Source organism: Sus scrofa, chromosome Y (assembly GCF_000003025.6).
Source record: "Sus scrofa isolate TJ Tabasco breed Duroc chromosome Y, Sscrofa11.1, whole genome shotgun sequence".
Classification (NCBI taxonomy): Eukaryota; Metazoa; Chordata; class Mammalia; order Artiodactyla; family Suidae; genus Sus; species Sus scrofa.
In genome coordinates, this window is record NC_010462.3 from 24,019,667 (window position 1) to 24,037,577 (window position 17,911).

Sequence of the window (17,911 nt, forward strand, 5' to 3'; positions counted from 1 at the left end):
GAGACAAATGAAAATGAAGACACAACCACTCAAATTCTATTGGATGCCACCAAAGCAGTGCTCAGAAGAAAGTTAATTCTTATACAGGTCTTCCTCTTGCAAAAAGGAAAAGGCTCAAATCGACAACTTAACCCACCACCTAAGTGAATCAGAAAAAGAAGAATCAACAAAAAATCAAGTCAGCAGAAGGAAGGAAATCATAAAGATGAAAGAGTAATCAATAAATCAAAGAAACAATACACAAAATCAACCAAACCAAGAGCTGGTTCTTTAAAAGGTAAACAACATTGACACACCTCTGGCTAGGCTCACCAGGAAGAGGAGAGAAAAAGACTCAAATAAACAAAATAAGGAATGAATAAAGAGATATCATCATGGATACTACAGAAAAAGAAAAAACCATATGAGAAAGCTACCAACAATTATGTGCCAACAAATTTGACAATGTAGATGAAATGGACAATGTTCTGGAGTCTTTCAGCCTGAAAAATCAGAATCAAGAAGAAATAGATCAACTGAATATACGGATCCCTAGAAATGAAGTTAACTGTGTCAAAAAAAAGAAAAAAAAAAAAACTCCCTACAAATAAAAGTCCAGGACCAGATGGCTTCACAGGCAAAATCTAACAAACATACACACGGGAAATGATGCCCACCCTCCTTAAGTTTTTATCAAAATGTGGAATAAGAAGGAACCATCCCAAAAACATTCTAGGATGCTAGCATTCCCCTAATTCCAAATCCAGACAAACATACCACCAAAGGAGAAAACTATAGGCCAATATCATTGATGAATATAGATGCAAAAACTCTCAACAAAATTTCAGCCATCCCAAACCAACTACATATCAAAAAGTTCATACACCACCACCAGGTGGGAGTCATTCCATGTTCACAAAGATGGCTCAACCTGGGTACATCAATCAACATCATACACCACATTAAAAATAGAAACATCAAAAACCATATGATGGTCTCAAAGATTCAGAAAAATCATGTGACAGAGTCCCAAATCCATTCACAATAGAAAACTCTCACCAAACTGGATAGAGGGACCATTCCTGAACACATTCAAAGCCATATATAACACACCCTCAGCAAATATTGTACTCAAAGGAGAAAAGCTGAAATCCTTCCCACTAAAATCTGGAACAAGACAGCTCTTCAACATATTATTGAAAGACCTAGCCACAGCAATCAGACAAACAAAAGTAATTAAGGGCCTACAAATAAGAAGAGAAGAGGTGTAAAACGGTCATGCTATGCAGATGTCATGATACTACATTTTGAAAATTCCAAATAGTCAACCTCAAAACTGTTTGAATGGATCCACAATGTCAGAAGAGTAGGAGGATATAAGACTCACCTTCAGAAATCAGTTGCATTTCTGTATACTAAAGAAGAAACTTAGGAATGGCATAAAAAAATACTACACCTTTAAAAATGGCATGGTAAAAATCAAATACCTGGGAATAAACCTGACCTAGGAGGTAAAGGACTTATAGATTGACAACTATAAAACATTAATGAAGGAAATTAAAGAAAACGTAGAGAAATGGAAAGATATTCCACGCCCCTGAATGGGAAAAATTAATGCTGTTAAAATGGCCATTCTACCCAAAGCAATCTACAGATTCAATGCAATCCAAACCAAATTACCCACGACATTTTTCACAGAAAGAAAGCAAACAATCCAAAAATGTACATGGAACAAAATAGATCCAGCATTCCCAAAGCAATCCTGAGAGAAAAAAGAAAAAAACAAACAAACAAACAAACAAAAAAAACAAATAAGCAGGAGGCAAAACGGTGAAATGTTCCGACACCTTAAGCCATCTTACAAAGATGCAGTCATCAAGAAAGTGTGGTAATGGTAACAAAACAGCGAGACAGAACAATGGAACACAATGGAGAACACAGAAAGAAACCCAGACGCCTTTGGACAAATAAGCATTGACCAGAAAAGAATCATACACAATGACCAAGGGGATTTTGTCTCAGGTTTGCAAGGAGGGTTGAAAATACACAAAGCAGAGGACATCACACAGTACACGAACATATGAAAACTAAAAACCCACATGATCCTCTCAATAGATGCAGCAACAGCATTCCACAAAGTCCAACATCCACTCACGATCAAACCTCTTACCAAAGTGGGGATCTGAGAAATATATCTTAACACAACAAAAGCCATTTAGGACAAACCCACAGCAAACTTAATACTCAAAGGAAAAGAGCTGAAAGCCTATCCAATAAACACTGATACAAGAGAAGAAGGCCCATTCTGGCCACTTTTATGCATCATAATATTGGAAACACTAGGCACAGCAATTAGACAAACAAAAAAGTCAAAGGCATCCAAATTGGAAGAGAAGAGGCAAAATATTCCCTACATGCAGATGACATGACACAATGTATAGAAAATCCTAAGGAGGCCACACCAAAACTACTCAAACTGACCCACAAATTTGGCAAAGTAGCAGGATACAAAATTGACACTCAGATTTTGGTTGCACTTGATTGCACTCAAAATAAGTAAGAAAATTAAAAAAATAAAAAATAGAATATTTTGAAAATTGCACCCCCAAAATTTAAAGACCTAGAAATAAGCTTGACCAAGGAGCTGAAAGATTAATAAGCTGAACCATAAAACTTAAAGAAATTAAAGAGGATTCAAATAAAGGGACAGATATCCCATGATCCCTGTTTGGAAGAACTAATATTATTAAAAAAGCAATAGTATGGAATAAAATCTAGAGATTCAATGACATCGCTAACAGAAGACCCCTGTTATTTTAACAGAACGAGGACAAACAATCCAAAAATTTATATGGAACCATAAAAGACCCAGATACGCAATGGAACACTAAGGGGAAAATAAAGTACGAAGAATAACTCTCCCAGACATCAGGCAATTTTTCTGAGCCACAGTAGTCAAGACACTGTGCTACTGGTACCAAAACAGACATACAGTCCAATGGGACAACGTAGAGAACCCTGGAATAAACTCACAACCCTGCATTCAATTATTCTTTGACAAAGGAGGCAAGAATATAAAATGGGAATAAGACAGTCTTTTCAGAAAGGGATGCTGATAAAACAGGACAGCTGCTGGTAAGTCAATGAAACTGAAATACACCCTCACACCATATACAAAAGTAAACTCAAAATCACTTAAAAATGTAAACATAAGTTAGGACACCTCAAATGACTAGAAGAGAAGAGAGGCAAAACATACTCTGACATCAACAATAAAAATGATTTTTTCTCAACATCAGTCTCCAAAGGCAACAGAAGTAAAAGCAAAAATAAAGAAAGGACTCAATCAAATTGACAGGCTTTTGCACAGCAAAGGGAACAATGAAAAAAGACAACCATTGGAATGAGAGAAAATATAGTTTCAAATGATGCCACTGAAGGGGCTTAATCTCTAAAATAAATGACTTATAAAACTCAACAGCAAAAAACCTACCAGCCAGTTGAAGAATGGGCAAAAGACCTTAAAAGATATTTATCCAAAGGATACCTGCAGATGGCTGACAGGCACATGAATAAATGCTCAACCTCACTAATTTTTAGAGAAATGCAACTCAAAATTACTGTGAAGTACCACCTCACACCTGTCAGAATGGCCATCATTAGCAAGTCAATAAATTAAAAGTTCTGGAGAGGGTGTGGAGAAAAGTGAGCCCAGCTGCACTGTTAGTTGGAAAGTAAATTGGGACAACCACTACAACCACTATGCAGATCAGTATGGTTGTACATTAGAAAACTAAATATAGAACTACCCTATGCCCCAACGATACCATCTTGGGCATATATCCAGATAACTCTTTCCTTGAAAGATATACATGGACTGGAAAGTTCATTTCAGCACTATTCACAATATGCAAGACATAGAAACAACCTAAATTCCATTGACAGAAGGGTACATTAAAAAGATATGGTACATATTCACAGTGGAAAACTAGAGTTCATGAGAACAAAATAATGCCATTTGCAACAACATGGATGGAGCTAGAGATGCATATACTAAGTGAAGTACATCAGAAAGGAAGAGACAAATGCCATAAGACAGCACAGATCTGGAAATGAATAAATGGCACCAATGAAACATTCTAGAGGAAAGAAATGCATGCACTTGGAGAATAAGACAGTCAAGGGGGAGGGGCGAGGAGTGGGACAGACTTGAAGTCTGGGGTTAAGAAGTGCAAACTTTTGCATTTGGAGTGGATAAGTAATGAGATTCTGCTGTTTAGCACAGGGAACTCTATCTAGTCAGGGGCGATGGAACATGATGGAAGTAATGTGAGAATAATAGTTTGGGGGGGTGTGATTGTGTGTGTGTCGGTGTGTGTGTGTGTGTGAGAGAGAGAGAGAGAGAGAGAAGAAGAAATAAAGAGGGACAGACTTGGTCCCTTTGCTCTACAGGAGAAAACTGGCAGAATGCTGGAAACCAGTGATAATAGGAAAAATAACAATCATGAAAAATTAATATAAAGCAAAATCTCTGCAAACAAAATCTCAGGTCTCACAGCAGTGGGTTCAATCTAGAGGCGTTGTGTTAACCAAAGCGCATGGGCCCTGGACATAGATGGAATACAGCAGTTAGTGCATTACTGTCTCCAACCAGAGAGAGGCAAAACTGTGGCTTGCTTAGGGTGGCTGGCCCTGCCATATATGGTTCCAAATTATGCCCTGAGAGTCAAGCAATACATAGGGCTCCAAAGGGAAGGCAAAGTGACCACCTTCAAAGGAATAGGGACCTCCAGTGGGATGTTCAGACTCTAAAGGCCGAGCTGAAGAGAGTGACAGCATGGGGACTTCCCAGTGTGGATAAATTCTTAACTCCCTGCAATCACAGAGGTCAGGGAAGGCACCAGGAGTCCTGAGCCAAAGCTGGGACCAGATTAGAGACCAGGGGCTAACCTTTCACCATAACTCGACTCAGGGAACCTGGCATGTCCTTCTGCCTGTGGGATGCTTGCAAGCTCCACCTGCACAACACAGAGATGCAGTCACCCCTCATCATCCACAGGCTTTGCTAGAGTCAAAGGACATCACCTGATCCTTTGGAGAAAATTTAACAAGATATGAGGGCCTATTGAAATACACTCCCTACTTTACCCTACTGGTGGCCTAAGCCTGTTTCCAGCAGTCAAAATTGGGGACTTATCCCATCAGTGTATAGAGACCATAAGACACACCTACTCCACAGGTCCAAACTTTAAGGACAAAGATAAGAATAAGGGGTATACAATGACCTGGGGGGGGAAGAGGCAGGCTAGGACCTGGGATCTTTGTTGTGCTGCTTGCCTCTTGAACAATGTCTCCTTGAACAAAGAAATAAAAAGAAGCAGTAAGGGACTACAGATAACTGCATGCATGGGCAGTTGGGAAAAAGACGAATGAGAAGATTCATAAAGACAAATAAAATAAAATGAAATAAAAATTAAAATAAAAAACATAATAAAATAAAATAAAATAAATAAAATAAAATAAAATAAAATAATAAAATAAAATAAAAAAGTAACCCTCCAGCAAAATCGGGGTGTCAGGTGCAAAAACAGGGTATGTGGCATACATAGTGGACAATACCACTGAGGAAGTGCAGAGAAAATCTAAACCACCCCACTGACCCAAACCTTACACCAAATTTACCCTTATCCCACCAGAGAAGAAATAAGCTTGCCCCACACCAAGGAGCAACAAAAAGAACTTGTTACATTATTAGTTTCCTACTTCTCCTGAAGGGCTCAATAAAGCCTTCCCTGAACTTCTGTTGCCTCACTTCTCATCAGCTTCTATTTACCAGGAAGCCAAGAACCCTGGTCGGTGTGAAGTACATGTTTAGTGGGCTATACGACTGGCTCTCCTAGTCTCCATCATGGTTAAACTGAATCACGTACAAGCCAGAATGACTTCCCCAGATGTCCATATGTGAAAATTTCGTCGGTCTAATATAATCTGCATTTCTGTGTAGCCAATCCAGAAAACAATCTATACTCTTTGGAAACAATGAATGCAAACCAAAAATTTTACCATAATTAGATCAGGCAGAAATACCACAGATCCTGAATTTACGGTATTTCCATGTGGTGGAAACCTGCCTTCAACAGCTCTATGAAACAGTCTTGGGAGCCCAACTAGAACCTCTATTTCCAAAAAAAAAAAAAAAAACAAAGCATTCTGAACCACCACAGTATCTGGATTATCCCCTCAGGAAGCCTGAACACAAACATCATAGCATCCAGTAAGTAAAGAATACTGCAGTCTTGGAAGGAACCTGCCAGGAAGCGAGACAACACCACTGAGCACTTGCCTCAGGATGCTCTCTCCAAATGAGTGATAGCCATGCTAGAACAACACATCAAAATCTAGGCAGCCACCACAAAACCTAATTGTGAATTTCTGCAACTATCCTGGGAGGCACATCCAAACACCCCCACCCATCATCCTAGGAAGCCTAATTTCTGCCTTTGAAGAAATCAGCCCTTGACGCCAAGCCAAGAGCTGTGAATCATCAAGTAAATAAGTTCAACACTCAGCCCAGAAAGGCCAACTCTACTTCTGCAGCAGAGAGCTATGAAGCCTATTTTTCACATTTTCAAGACCCAGTCGAGTATCCCTAAGTGAAACCTTCATGAAAGCAGTTCAGTAATCCTCAGACCTTTGTGGTAGCTGGCTTGGAAACAACCACCTCCTCAGCAACTAGGCAGAGAGACAACCACACTCAACGCAGCAACCATGCATAAAGCCAAACTGCAAATTCTTCACAAGATTACAGTGTAACAATTACTTCTTCCATATTCCTTCAGGAAATCCCAACACAATCTCTTTATAGCCACTGGTCCAGCAAGACTAATCTCTACCTGTGCAGCTACCAGGGTAAGCACCAAAACCAAAACCTCTGTAGTCATCACATGATGAAGGCTGACCATATTTTCGTAGTAATTGGACTGGAAGGTTGGACCTCAGTCTCTATAGTAACCAGCCAGCCGGCCTGATCATAACTTCCACTAGCTTGATCAGGAAGTCAAACCAGAACTTCTACTATAACCATTCAGCCAGCCAAGCCACAGTCTCTGCAGAAACCAGAGAAGACTTCTGAGCATAATTTCCACAGCCAGCAGCCATGTAAACTAACCACAAACTCTGTCCCAGCCCCGTAGATATTCACCAAGCAACCTCTGAAGAATTTGGAAGGAAAAATTAACTGTACTCATTTCAACTAACAAGACAGTTTATCTCACCATATCTGCAAACACCAGCCTAGTAAACAAAAGCAGAACTTCTGCAGTAACTTGCCAGGCCCCAACGCCATAACTAAGCAGCCACAGACAAGAAGCCAAAGTACACAACAGGCAAATTTCTGGAAAAGAGGTCTGATCATGACCTCCATTATGGGAACAGGCGTAGAAACCACACCTGCTGCATTAACTGGCCAGGGATGCTTAAACCACACCTCTGCTGCAGCCAGTCAGATAATCAAACCATGGCTTCTACAATACCTGCTGCAACCTCTGTGACATCTAACCCAGAATCCCTAATGGCCACCCACACACTATTCAAGCCAGGAAGCATAACCACCTATCTGAAGTACCCAGAACCATCAGTCTAGATACCCTCTCTCCAGCAGCCATCCTACAAAGCCTAACCATCTCAGGGAGACACGCTGCAGCTCTATAGCACAGAGCATGCAGCACTACACATGGGGAACATATGGCAACATTTGCAACAAAAAGTAAGCCAAATTGTCTCCTATGCAGCAAGCAGGAAGTCAAACTTCATTTGTTATATCAATAAAGAAGTGAATAGGGTGTAAGGCATGTTGTTTCTTGTTACCACGTACAGTAGAAGAGTCTTCCTCATCGATTGTCTTTGTGTTGGTGTATGTAATAGATGTTCTTCCAGTAATTCCGTAGACTGTCACTGCTTGAGAACACCTGGCCTTTGGACTCCATTTTAATGTGGTTTCCCTTGAAGAATTGTCACACTGACAGACCTAAATGTCTTCTCTAAATAAGTTACAGTGAAGATGATCCACTTCTAGTTAGGCCATCTCCAGCTGTCCTATGACTACAACAGAGAGTTGTGTTTTATGTGCAGAGAAAGTCATATTATGCTGGGAAACATACAGCCAGGTATTGAAACCAAGAAGAAGGTTACAGGACCTTCCTGGGGAGCCAACCCAACCACTCCATACACCATGTATAATTTGGAGAAAAAACACTAGCCTTCTAGGCCTTCTGTGTTTTCCAAAATGTGATCTCATCAGAAAACTCAGACAATGCAGAAACTCAGGAAAGCAGTCAAACTCTTCACATAATAGTTTAGCAGGAAAAAAAAAGCAAAGGGAAATATTTCCAGTTCCTTCTCAGGGGCTAGAGAGGATATCCTGAGCCCTCTTCTTGAGTTGTTTGGAGACACAGGAACCTTCACCAGGTGGAAGAAGTTGACTGAATATTGAACACAACCGTGAAGACTCCAGACTGGTTCAGCCAGCGAGTGATGATGTTGATTCCCTGGATGTCAGAAATCAATATGTATGTGGGCATAGGGTCTGCCTAGATTGTGAGAGCAGCGCAAATATTGACTATGACTCTGACCAGATGCAGCTCTTCAGTGAGTGTGGGACCTGGGGAAAGTCACTTGACAACTGTAGAGTGTGTTTCCTTACGTGTAGGATGGGGGCAGAAAGAAATACTTCCTTGCAGCGCTGCTGTAAAACAGATTAAACCAGACCTGCTATGAGGTAAACACTCAAGAAATATATGAAGTCATTTTCTGCTGGTGTCTGAACACAACAGGCATGCCAGCCTAGAACGGATCTTAAATATACAGAAGAGAGTTGTCTGCATTGCAAAATGGGAAGTCAAGAGATTTATGAGGAGGGGTAAGTAGAGAATCCACAGTAAGATGGATGCATATCAGGGATGCTGCTAAGGAGGCTGTAGCAATTGTCTTTGGGAACTTCCACATATAGAGTATGAGAAGGCTTATGATAAGGAAACAGGAGAAAAAAGCAGAAAAATGGACGAGAGAGAATTGAATCATGGGAAGGAAAAATAGGGTAGCAAGTGCTTGAGCACAGTAAAGAAAGGGTTCCATTGCTGGGTTGGTGAGAGAGCTGATACAACTCTCAAAAACAATAGAGAGGATAAAGAGAGAAATGAAATCCCCTTTTTTCCCTATGGGAGTGTCTAGAGGGTTGGGGGCTGGAAAATCTGCAAAGAAGAACTCTGGGGAAGTGTTTTGAGGATCTGGGTAGGGAGAGGTTGGTGGTGGTATTGGTGGAATGGGTGGAAGTAGAAGAGGTGGCGGGCCATTGTGGAACAAGAAAAACAGGCCACATCAAATTCCTATTGTAGCTCAGCATTAGTGAATCTGACTGGAAACCCTGAGGATACAGGTTCAGTCCCTGGACTCGATCAAAGGCTAAAGGATCTACATTTGCCCTGAGTTGTGTAGATCTGAGATGATTGTATCCGACACTGCTGTGACTGGGGTGTAGGCCAGCAGCTACAACTACAGTTCTAACCCTAGCCTGGGAACCTACATATGCTGTGGGAGCAGTCCTAAAAAGACAAAAATGAATAACTAACTAACTAACTAAATAAATATGATGCAATTAATGAAAAGGCCAACTGACAAAGTTCAAACTTTATGAAAACTGATGGGATCTGTATATCAGAGTGCACTTTATAAAAAGAACATAAGTTCTTTCCTCCCTTCCCCCTCAGTAGCCCAACTGCTATTTCCACAATTGTTCCATGAAACTCTCAAAAATATACACTTGTAACTCTTTCTCAATAAAGCCTGAGTTCTGACACCAAACTGTAGACATGCATAAATCTTTAGATCCCTACCAGAGCCAGTCAGTAGGAAATGGTGAGAGAATGACTGTCTCAGACACGGTCCCTTGCTGATCCCAAAGCCTGCACAAACCACTATCACAACTCTCCTTCAATAACGGCACAATGCCTAAATTCTGGTTGCCCATCTTACCCATTCCAGAACAAAGGGGTCAGGCCTGGGCATGCATCCCTCCACAGTTCTTCAGTCCCTTTCCTGGCCAGGGTGCACTAAGGGCACAGCATCTCCCCTAGAGACACACAGGAATAGCTGAACCCTTTCCACTGGCAGCCCTCATTTCCTCACACATTAGTAAAGCTAGTGGTCAATCACAGACGTCTTTGCAGGGGACCATTCAGAGGGTACCAGGCAGATTACTTTCTGCCCATCAGGGTGAGGGTTGGAAAGGCCATTCCTGCTGGAGTGGAGCACCATTTACTTTTTGGACCAGGTGCCTGAGTCCCCACTCAAATAGAGCTTTTGCTAAAGTAAGAATGTTCAGTCCATTTAGATGAAGAAATCCCTGATCCTGAGAATCCTGCCTTACCCCCAGGGTAGGCCTAAAAGAGAGTTTCTCATTTGTTTAGGAGCTCTGTCTCCACTGGGAATTCCCAGGGTTGTCTCCCACAGGTACAAGTCAGCTTCCCCGCTGCCCTGCAAGGCTTAGATGCACATTCCACATGAGAGGCTCTTCAAAAACCCACAATAATCAGACAGTCAGGGCTTATGGTGAAACATGGATCCAAAATGAATAAGAAGGAATGGAACTCGATCACGGCCAGTGACCCCAGAAGTATAGGGCCCAACATATGTAAGTCAGTGGGACCCAAGTCAAAAGAGGAGTCCTTAGAGAGAGCAGTGAGGACAGATATTCCCGATACAGTGAGGCTAGCACAATATGAAAGCATGAGAAGGGAGGACTGCCTGGAACAACACCCCCTGAGACAGATGATCATGACCTTGCTTGCCCTCCTTGAAGCCATTCTCAGGAGGAAACAAATGATAATCCCTATTCTGACCCTTGTGCACCAGCTGTGATTCTCCCCACAATTGCCCTTTTAGAACCACATCTGCATCTGCCAGAAGAAGGACTGGGTTGGGGGCAAAGAGTAATGATGGTTGTGCTTTCTAAGAGGTAGTGAAAGAGATAACAATGGCACCCCCATCCACTTTGTCCCCCTAGAACCCTCAATTCCACCACACCAGATAGACATTACTCTTGCGTACGTGTGGACAATGCTGACTCTCACATCTCTGTCAATTCCAACCCTTTTCTTTCCAACACTCTCTATCTCCCTGGTCCACATGCTGCTTTGTACAGCAGAAATTCTGCTGCACTTCAGTTGCACAACTTCCAGCCACAGATATTTTCAGAGTATATAATCAGGATGCACTTTGAATGAGAGGAAGTATCAATATTACAAATAAAGCAGGAACAAAATGAACCAAGACTGGAGAGAAGACTGAGGGGTAGCCTTAGGGGAGGGACACCCACTTCCAGACATACACTGGGAAGCCACTGACAGGTGGAGTTATTAACACAGAAAATTGGCTGAATGCTTACCTAAGGTTCCAGCACTCTGAGAGCATGAGACATTTGACAAGAGGATGGAATAAAAGGAAGCAGAAAATGAGAGAACATGGGAAAGGACTCAGGATGGGACCCACACTGCAAGGATGGAGCTGGAAAGATGCAAATCTCCTGGAGCATAGTGTTCTCTGTCCAAGAGAGAAGGACTCAGGATGGGACCCACACTGCAAGGATGGAGCTGGAAAGATGCAAATCTCCTGGAGCATAGTGTTCTCTGTCCAAGAGAGAAGGACAGCCAGGACAAGGAGGACACCTAAACTGTAGGAGGAGAACATGGCAGGAATTGGGGTGCAGTAATCAAGATGAACACTCCTCGAGAAAGTGTCAGTTCTACCTCCTGGCATGTTGCAACCCAGTGCTGGTGGAAGCAGAAGTAGGGACCTGAAAACTCAGCTCTGGAGACCACACTCAATGAAATAGCAGGTGCTGGCTATGTGGGGGAAAGCTGGCAGGGCTTCCTGGAAACAGTCTGAAGCAGATAAACTCTAGGGAGATGACATTTGAGGGTGTAAGCTGAGGAAAACCACCTGGGCTAGAAGTCCAGGTGCCGTTGTTTGGGGTGCTGGAGGGAAGGAATGGCATACATCCCTGTATTCTGGTTTCCTGTGACTGTCCTCTTTCAGGCTCCAGTAGCCATTTGTGCGCAGTTTCTGACTAGCCACATCTGTGAGCAAGGCCCACCCATGGGGCTGCAACAAATGATCCATATGATGCTCAACAAAAGGAGTAACAGTGGAAGAGTGCCTGCCATGGAGCTATGGAGGGCAGACCCAAGAGCATCTGAAACAAAGACAGGGACTGCAGGAGCAGCTGCTGACCTTGCCAGCTGCAGGAAGTGGTCTTGAGAGCTACCTGGTAGCAGAAGGTGTTGCAGGATCCACTGCAGCAAAAGCTTTTCCTGAACCATGAACCACTGCAGGACAATAATTAAATAAAAAGAAGAAAATTATAAAGAACCACAAGGACAAACCAACAATTAACATACAAAGGAACCCCCCCCCCCGTAAAGATAACAGCTCATTTTCCAGCAGAAACTCTACAAGCCAGAAGGGAGCAGCATGACATATTTAAAATGATGAAAAGAGGGATTGCTGAACCAATAGACTCCACCTAGCAAGGCTCTCACTCAGATTTGAAAGGTCAAAAGATTTCTAGACCAGAGCTAAGGGAATTCAGCCCCTCCAAACCATATCTACAGCAAATTCTAAGGGAATTTCTCTAGGCCAAAAATAAAAAGCCACAATTAGGAAGAAGAAAATAAGTTAACCAGGAAAGAAGTGAACCAGTAAAGGCAAAAGAAGTGAACCAGGAAAGAAGTGAACCAGGAAAGGCAACAGAACAATAAACATAGGAAGGCACCCATTGACAAGTGTGAAATCAAAACTAGAAATCCTGAGAAAGGAGAGGATAACTTGGACACTTGAAAGTGCATTTGAAAAGGAGGCCAGCAATAAACAATTATTCTTACACATACAGATGCTTTTATCATAATCTACCAAGGTACAGACTCCAAACACTGAACCAGGAAGGAAGAGAATGTGTGAATAAATCAAACATAAGTACTCACATTTAAATTGTGTTTGACAACCTTCCTCCCCCAAAGTGTTCAGGGCCTAAGGTCTTCACAGGAAAATTCTGTCAAACTCAGAGAAGACTTGACACCCATTCTTCTGGTGCACTTCCAGAAAAACTGCAGAGAAACAGATATACCCAAACTCATGCCATGAGGCCACCAGCACTCATACCAAACCAGGAAAATGCACAACAACAACATCAACAGCAAAATAATCACAGGCCCCAAATCCCTGATGAACATAGATATAAGATTCCTTTACTAAGTGTTCACAATCGAATCCAACCGTATATGTAAAGGATCAGACACCATGATCAAGTGGGATTTATCCCACAGGTGCAAGGATTCTTCAATATCTCCAGATCAATCAGTATGATACACCATATCAACAAACAGAAAAATAAAAAAAAAAAACATATATGATCATCTCAGTAGATGCATAAAAAGCTTTTGACAGAATTTCATACCAATTCCTGACAGAAACTGTCCAGAAAGTTGTCATAGAGGCAACATTCCTCAACCTAGTGAAACAGGTATATGAGAAACCCACAGCTAGTATCATTCTCAAAGGTGAAATGCTGAAAGCACTTCCAGTAAAATAAGGAACAACACAAGGGTGTCCACTCTGCCACTTACAGTCAATCATAGTTTTGGATCCTAGCCATGGAAATCAGGGAAGAAAAATGAGGAAAACCACCCAAATTGAGAAGGAAGAAGTAAACCTACCACTGTGTGTAAATGACATGATTCTATACGTAGAAAATCAAAAGGGCAGTTTCAGGAAACTCATAGATTTCATCAACCATCTTGGCAATCTTGCAGGTTAAAAATTAATAGAAAGAAATTGGTTGCTTTTTTACATCCTAAGAAAAGATCAGACATGTAGTATAGGGAAAACATTTCCTTTACCTTCATAGCAAGAAAAAATCACCTGGGAATACACCTTCCTAAAGAGAAAAAATCTTGACATCTGCAAACTACAAGATGTCAGTGGCTGAAATGAGTAATGGCAATAACAATTAGAAAGATACACCACTCTCCTGAAGCAATGTGGATGACTCCGTATTGTCAAAATGACTATGCTACCCATGGCAATCCACAGATCCAGTGAATTCCCTATCAAATTACCAACAGCAGCCTTCACTGAACTAGAACCACATATGTTAAAATCCATATGGAAACACAAAAGACCCCAAAGAGCCTAAGGTATTTTGGGGGGCAAAAGGGGGTGGAGGGATGGTAGAATCAGGCTCCTTGAAACCAAACCCTCCTACAAAGCTACACTAATCAAAACAGGATTGTAATGGCACAAAGAATGTAACATTGATCGGTGCAATGGGATAGATATCCCAGAAATAAACACATGCACCTCTGGTCAACTAACCCATGACATGGTGGGAAAAAATTATACAATGGAGGAAAGATGGTCTCTTCACAAATGGTGCTGGCAAAACTGGGTAGTTGGGTACATGCAAAAGAGTGAAAATAGGCATTCCTGCTGGGCCTCAGTGCTAAGGAACCAACTTGGATCCCTGAGGATGTGAGTTCATCACTGGCCCCACTCAGAAGTTTAAGGATCTAGCACAGCCATGAACTGTGGTGAAGGTTTCAGACTCAGCTCGAATCCCCTGGTGCTGTGTCCGGGCTATACACTGGCAGCTGCAGTTCTGATCGGACCCCTAGCCTGGGAACTTCCATATGTCACAGGTGCAACCCTAAGAAACACACAAACGAAAACCTGAAATCAGAAGATTCTCCAACCCTATCCACAAGAATAATTAAAATCAGTTAAAGACATTAATGTAAAGCCAGATGCTAGAAAAATCTAGTTGAGAGGGAAACATTGGCAGAACATTCTTTGACATAAATCACAGCAACATTTTGTTCGAGGCATCTCCTACGGTAACAAAAATAAAAACAAAAATAGACCAATGAGACCTAATTAATTCAACAATTTTTCACAGCAAAGGAAAACTTAAAAAAAATGAAAAGACAAGCTACAAATTGGGAGAAACATCTATGCAGAAGATGTAACTAACAAGGGCCTAATAACCAAAATATGTGAACAACCTGTACAACTCAATGATAACGACGAAATGAACAAACCACTCAAAAATAGGCAGAAGACCTAAATAGACATTACTCCAAAGAAGATGTAGGGATGGCCAGCAGGCACATGAAAAGACTTTCAACATCACTAATCGTTAGACAAGTGGAAATCTAAACTACGATGAGGTCCAGAATGAGGTATATTCTCTGGGCAGAATGGCCATCATTGACAAGTCAACACATAACAAAGGCTGGAGAGGGTGTGGAGAAAGGGGAACCTTTCTATACCTTTGCTGGGAATGTAGATTGGTTCAATCACAAGGGAAAACTATATAGAAACTCCTCAGAAACCTAAACATAGTACTACCATAGGATCCTGCAATCCCTCTCCTGGTCATATATCTGGACAAAACTATAATTCAAAAAGATGCATGCACAGATGTGTTCAAAACAACACTATGTACAATAACCAAGTTGCAGAATAACCAAAATGTCCATCAACAGATAAATGGATTAAGAATATGTGGCACCTATATATAATGGAATACTACTCCGCCAAAAAAAAAAAAGAAAAGGAAAACAGAAAAAGAATGAACTAATGCCATTCCAGCACTATATGGATGCAAATAGAGACCCTCCTAGTAAGTGCAATAAGTCTGAAAGAGGCAGACAAATGCCATTAGATACCATTTACATGTGGAATATAAAATATGGCCCAAATGAACTTATCTACTAAATAGAAACAGGTTATGCCCATAGGGAACAGACTTGTGGTTGCCAATGGGGAGGGAGTGGGATGGATGGGGCGTTGGGGGCATAGTAGAAGCAAACTCTTACATTTAGAATGGACAAGCAATGAGGTCCTACTGTGGAGCACAGGACACTATATCCAATCTCTCGCCTGGAACATGATGGAAGAGGGTATGAGGAAAAGGATGTATATAGATATATGAGTGGGTCATTATGCTGCAGAGAAGAAATTAACACAACACAGTGAATCAATTATACTCCAATACAAATAAAATTTAAAAATTAAAAAAAAGCCTATATCGTCAGTCTCATTTGCCTTATGGATTAAGTATGAAATAAAAACTACTTAAAAATAAAATAAGCTGGACCAAGTGTTCTCATAAATGAGTTCTAGGAAACACTTAAGAAATATTTAATTCTTCCAAGAAAATTTATTGTGGAAAAGAACAATAGCTTTCCAGTCTTGTCAAGTGATTACCTTGATTTCAATTCCAGTTAATATATCTATAAAAGAAATATTTCACTTATTCAGGTAGGTGCAATAATTCCTAACCAAAGCATCAGATACAATGCAGTATATGTAGAAGGATTGAAAAATTTAAACACACACACCCACATTCACACGCACTACAAGTGTAAAAATGCAATCAGGCAACAACAAAAAACTAGAGCCACCAGAACAGAAGTGAACACATCTGTTTGCAGCAAACAGTATAACTTAGCATAAAATCTTCAAGAAATCACAAAGAATCTGTAGAACTAATAAATGATTTATCAACATTGCAACACATAAATTACACTTGCAAAAATAAATTGTAGTTTACACACTAGTGTCAAACATTTGCAAAATGAAATTTTCAAATATATTTAAAATAATATTTAAATGTAGAACCCTGTTTCCTAATTAGCAAAATGCAAGTCCACAGCAGAAAACCTATGAAACATAGCTGGCACAAACTAGAGAACACCTCAATAAATGTAAAGATAACTCACATTCATGTTCAGGAGTTGGAAGCAGAAAAGCTAACGGGTTTAAACAATAAATCAGCAATCCTGAATGAAATCAATCCATAGGTGTACCATTTTCTCTGCCTGGATTGCTCCCTCTATTACCTTCCTGGGTCAGTTTTCACTTGGCAACAAGTGCTGTGTGGTCATCATCTTTCACACACCTTGTCCTAATATAGCCTTTGTGGGTACTAAGGCCACCTCTCAGCCACTGGCTCCTTTTTTCTACCCAGCTACCTCCACAGCTGCTGCCAACATGATGTCCCAGCCTAGGTCATGCCAGCTATAGGAACTCTGGAGAGAACAGAGGGGAGAAAGTGCACCCAAGATACATCAAAAAACACATGATTACCTCAAGAGATTCAGAAAAACCCTTTGACAAAATGCAACGTCTATTCTTGACAAAAAACACACTTGAAGTTCCTGCCATGGTGCAAAGGTTGACAAATCTGACTAGCATCCACGTGGTTGTGGCTTTGATCCCTGGCCTTGCTCAGTGGGTTGGGGATCAGGCATTGTGCTGAGCTGTGGTGTAGGACACAGATGTGGCTGGGATCCCATGTTGCTGTGGCTCTGCAATAGTCTGGCAGCAACAGCTCCCATTAGACCCCTGGCCTGGGAACCTCCATATGCCACAGGTTCAGCCCTAGAAAAGGTAAAGAGACAACAATAAACAAAAAACCAAAAAACAAACAAAAATTGCGTATCGACCAGGGTATAGAGGGAACATATCTCAACATTAAAAAAGGCATTTATAACAAACTCCCAGCCAGTGAAATACTCAATGGATTAAAGATGAAAGCCTTCCTTCTAGAATCTGGAGTAAGACAAGGATGCCCACTCTCATAGTTTTTATTCAACATACTATTGGAATTACTAGCTACATCCATTCAACAAACAAAAGAAATAAATAGCAAGAACTTGGAAGAAAAAGGTAAAATTGTCACTTCATGCAAATACATGGTACAATATCTAGAAAACCCTAAGGAGGCGACACAAAAGTCCTCGAACTGATCAATGAATTCAGCAAAATACCAGGATATGAGATTAACATTTCCAAAATTGGTTCCGTTTCTGCATAGTGC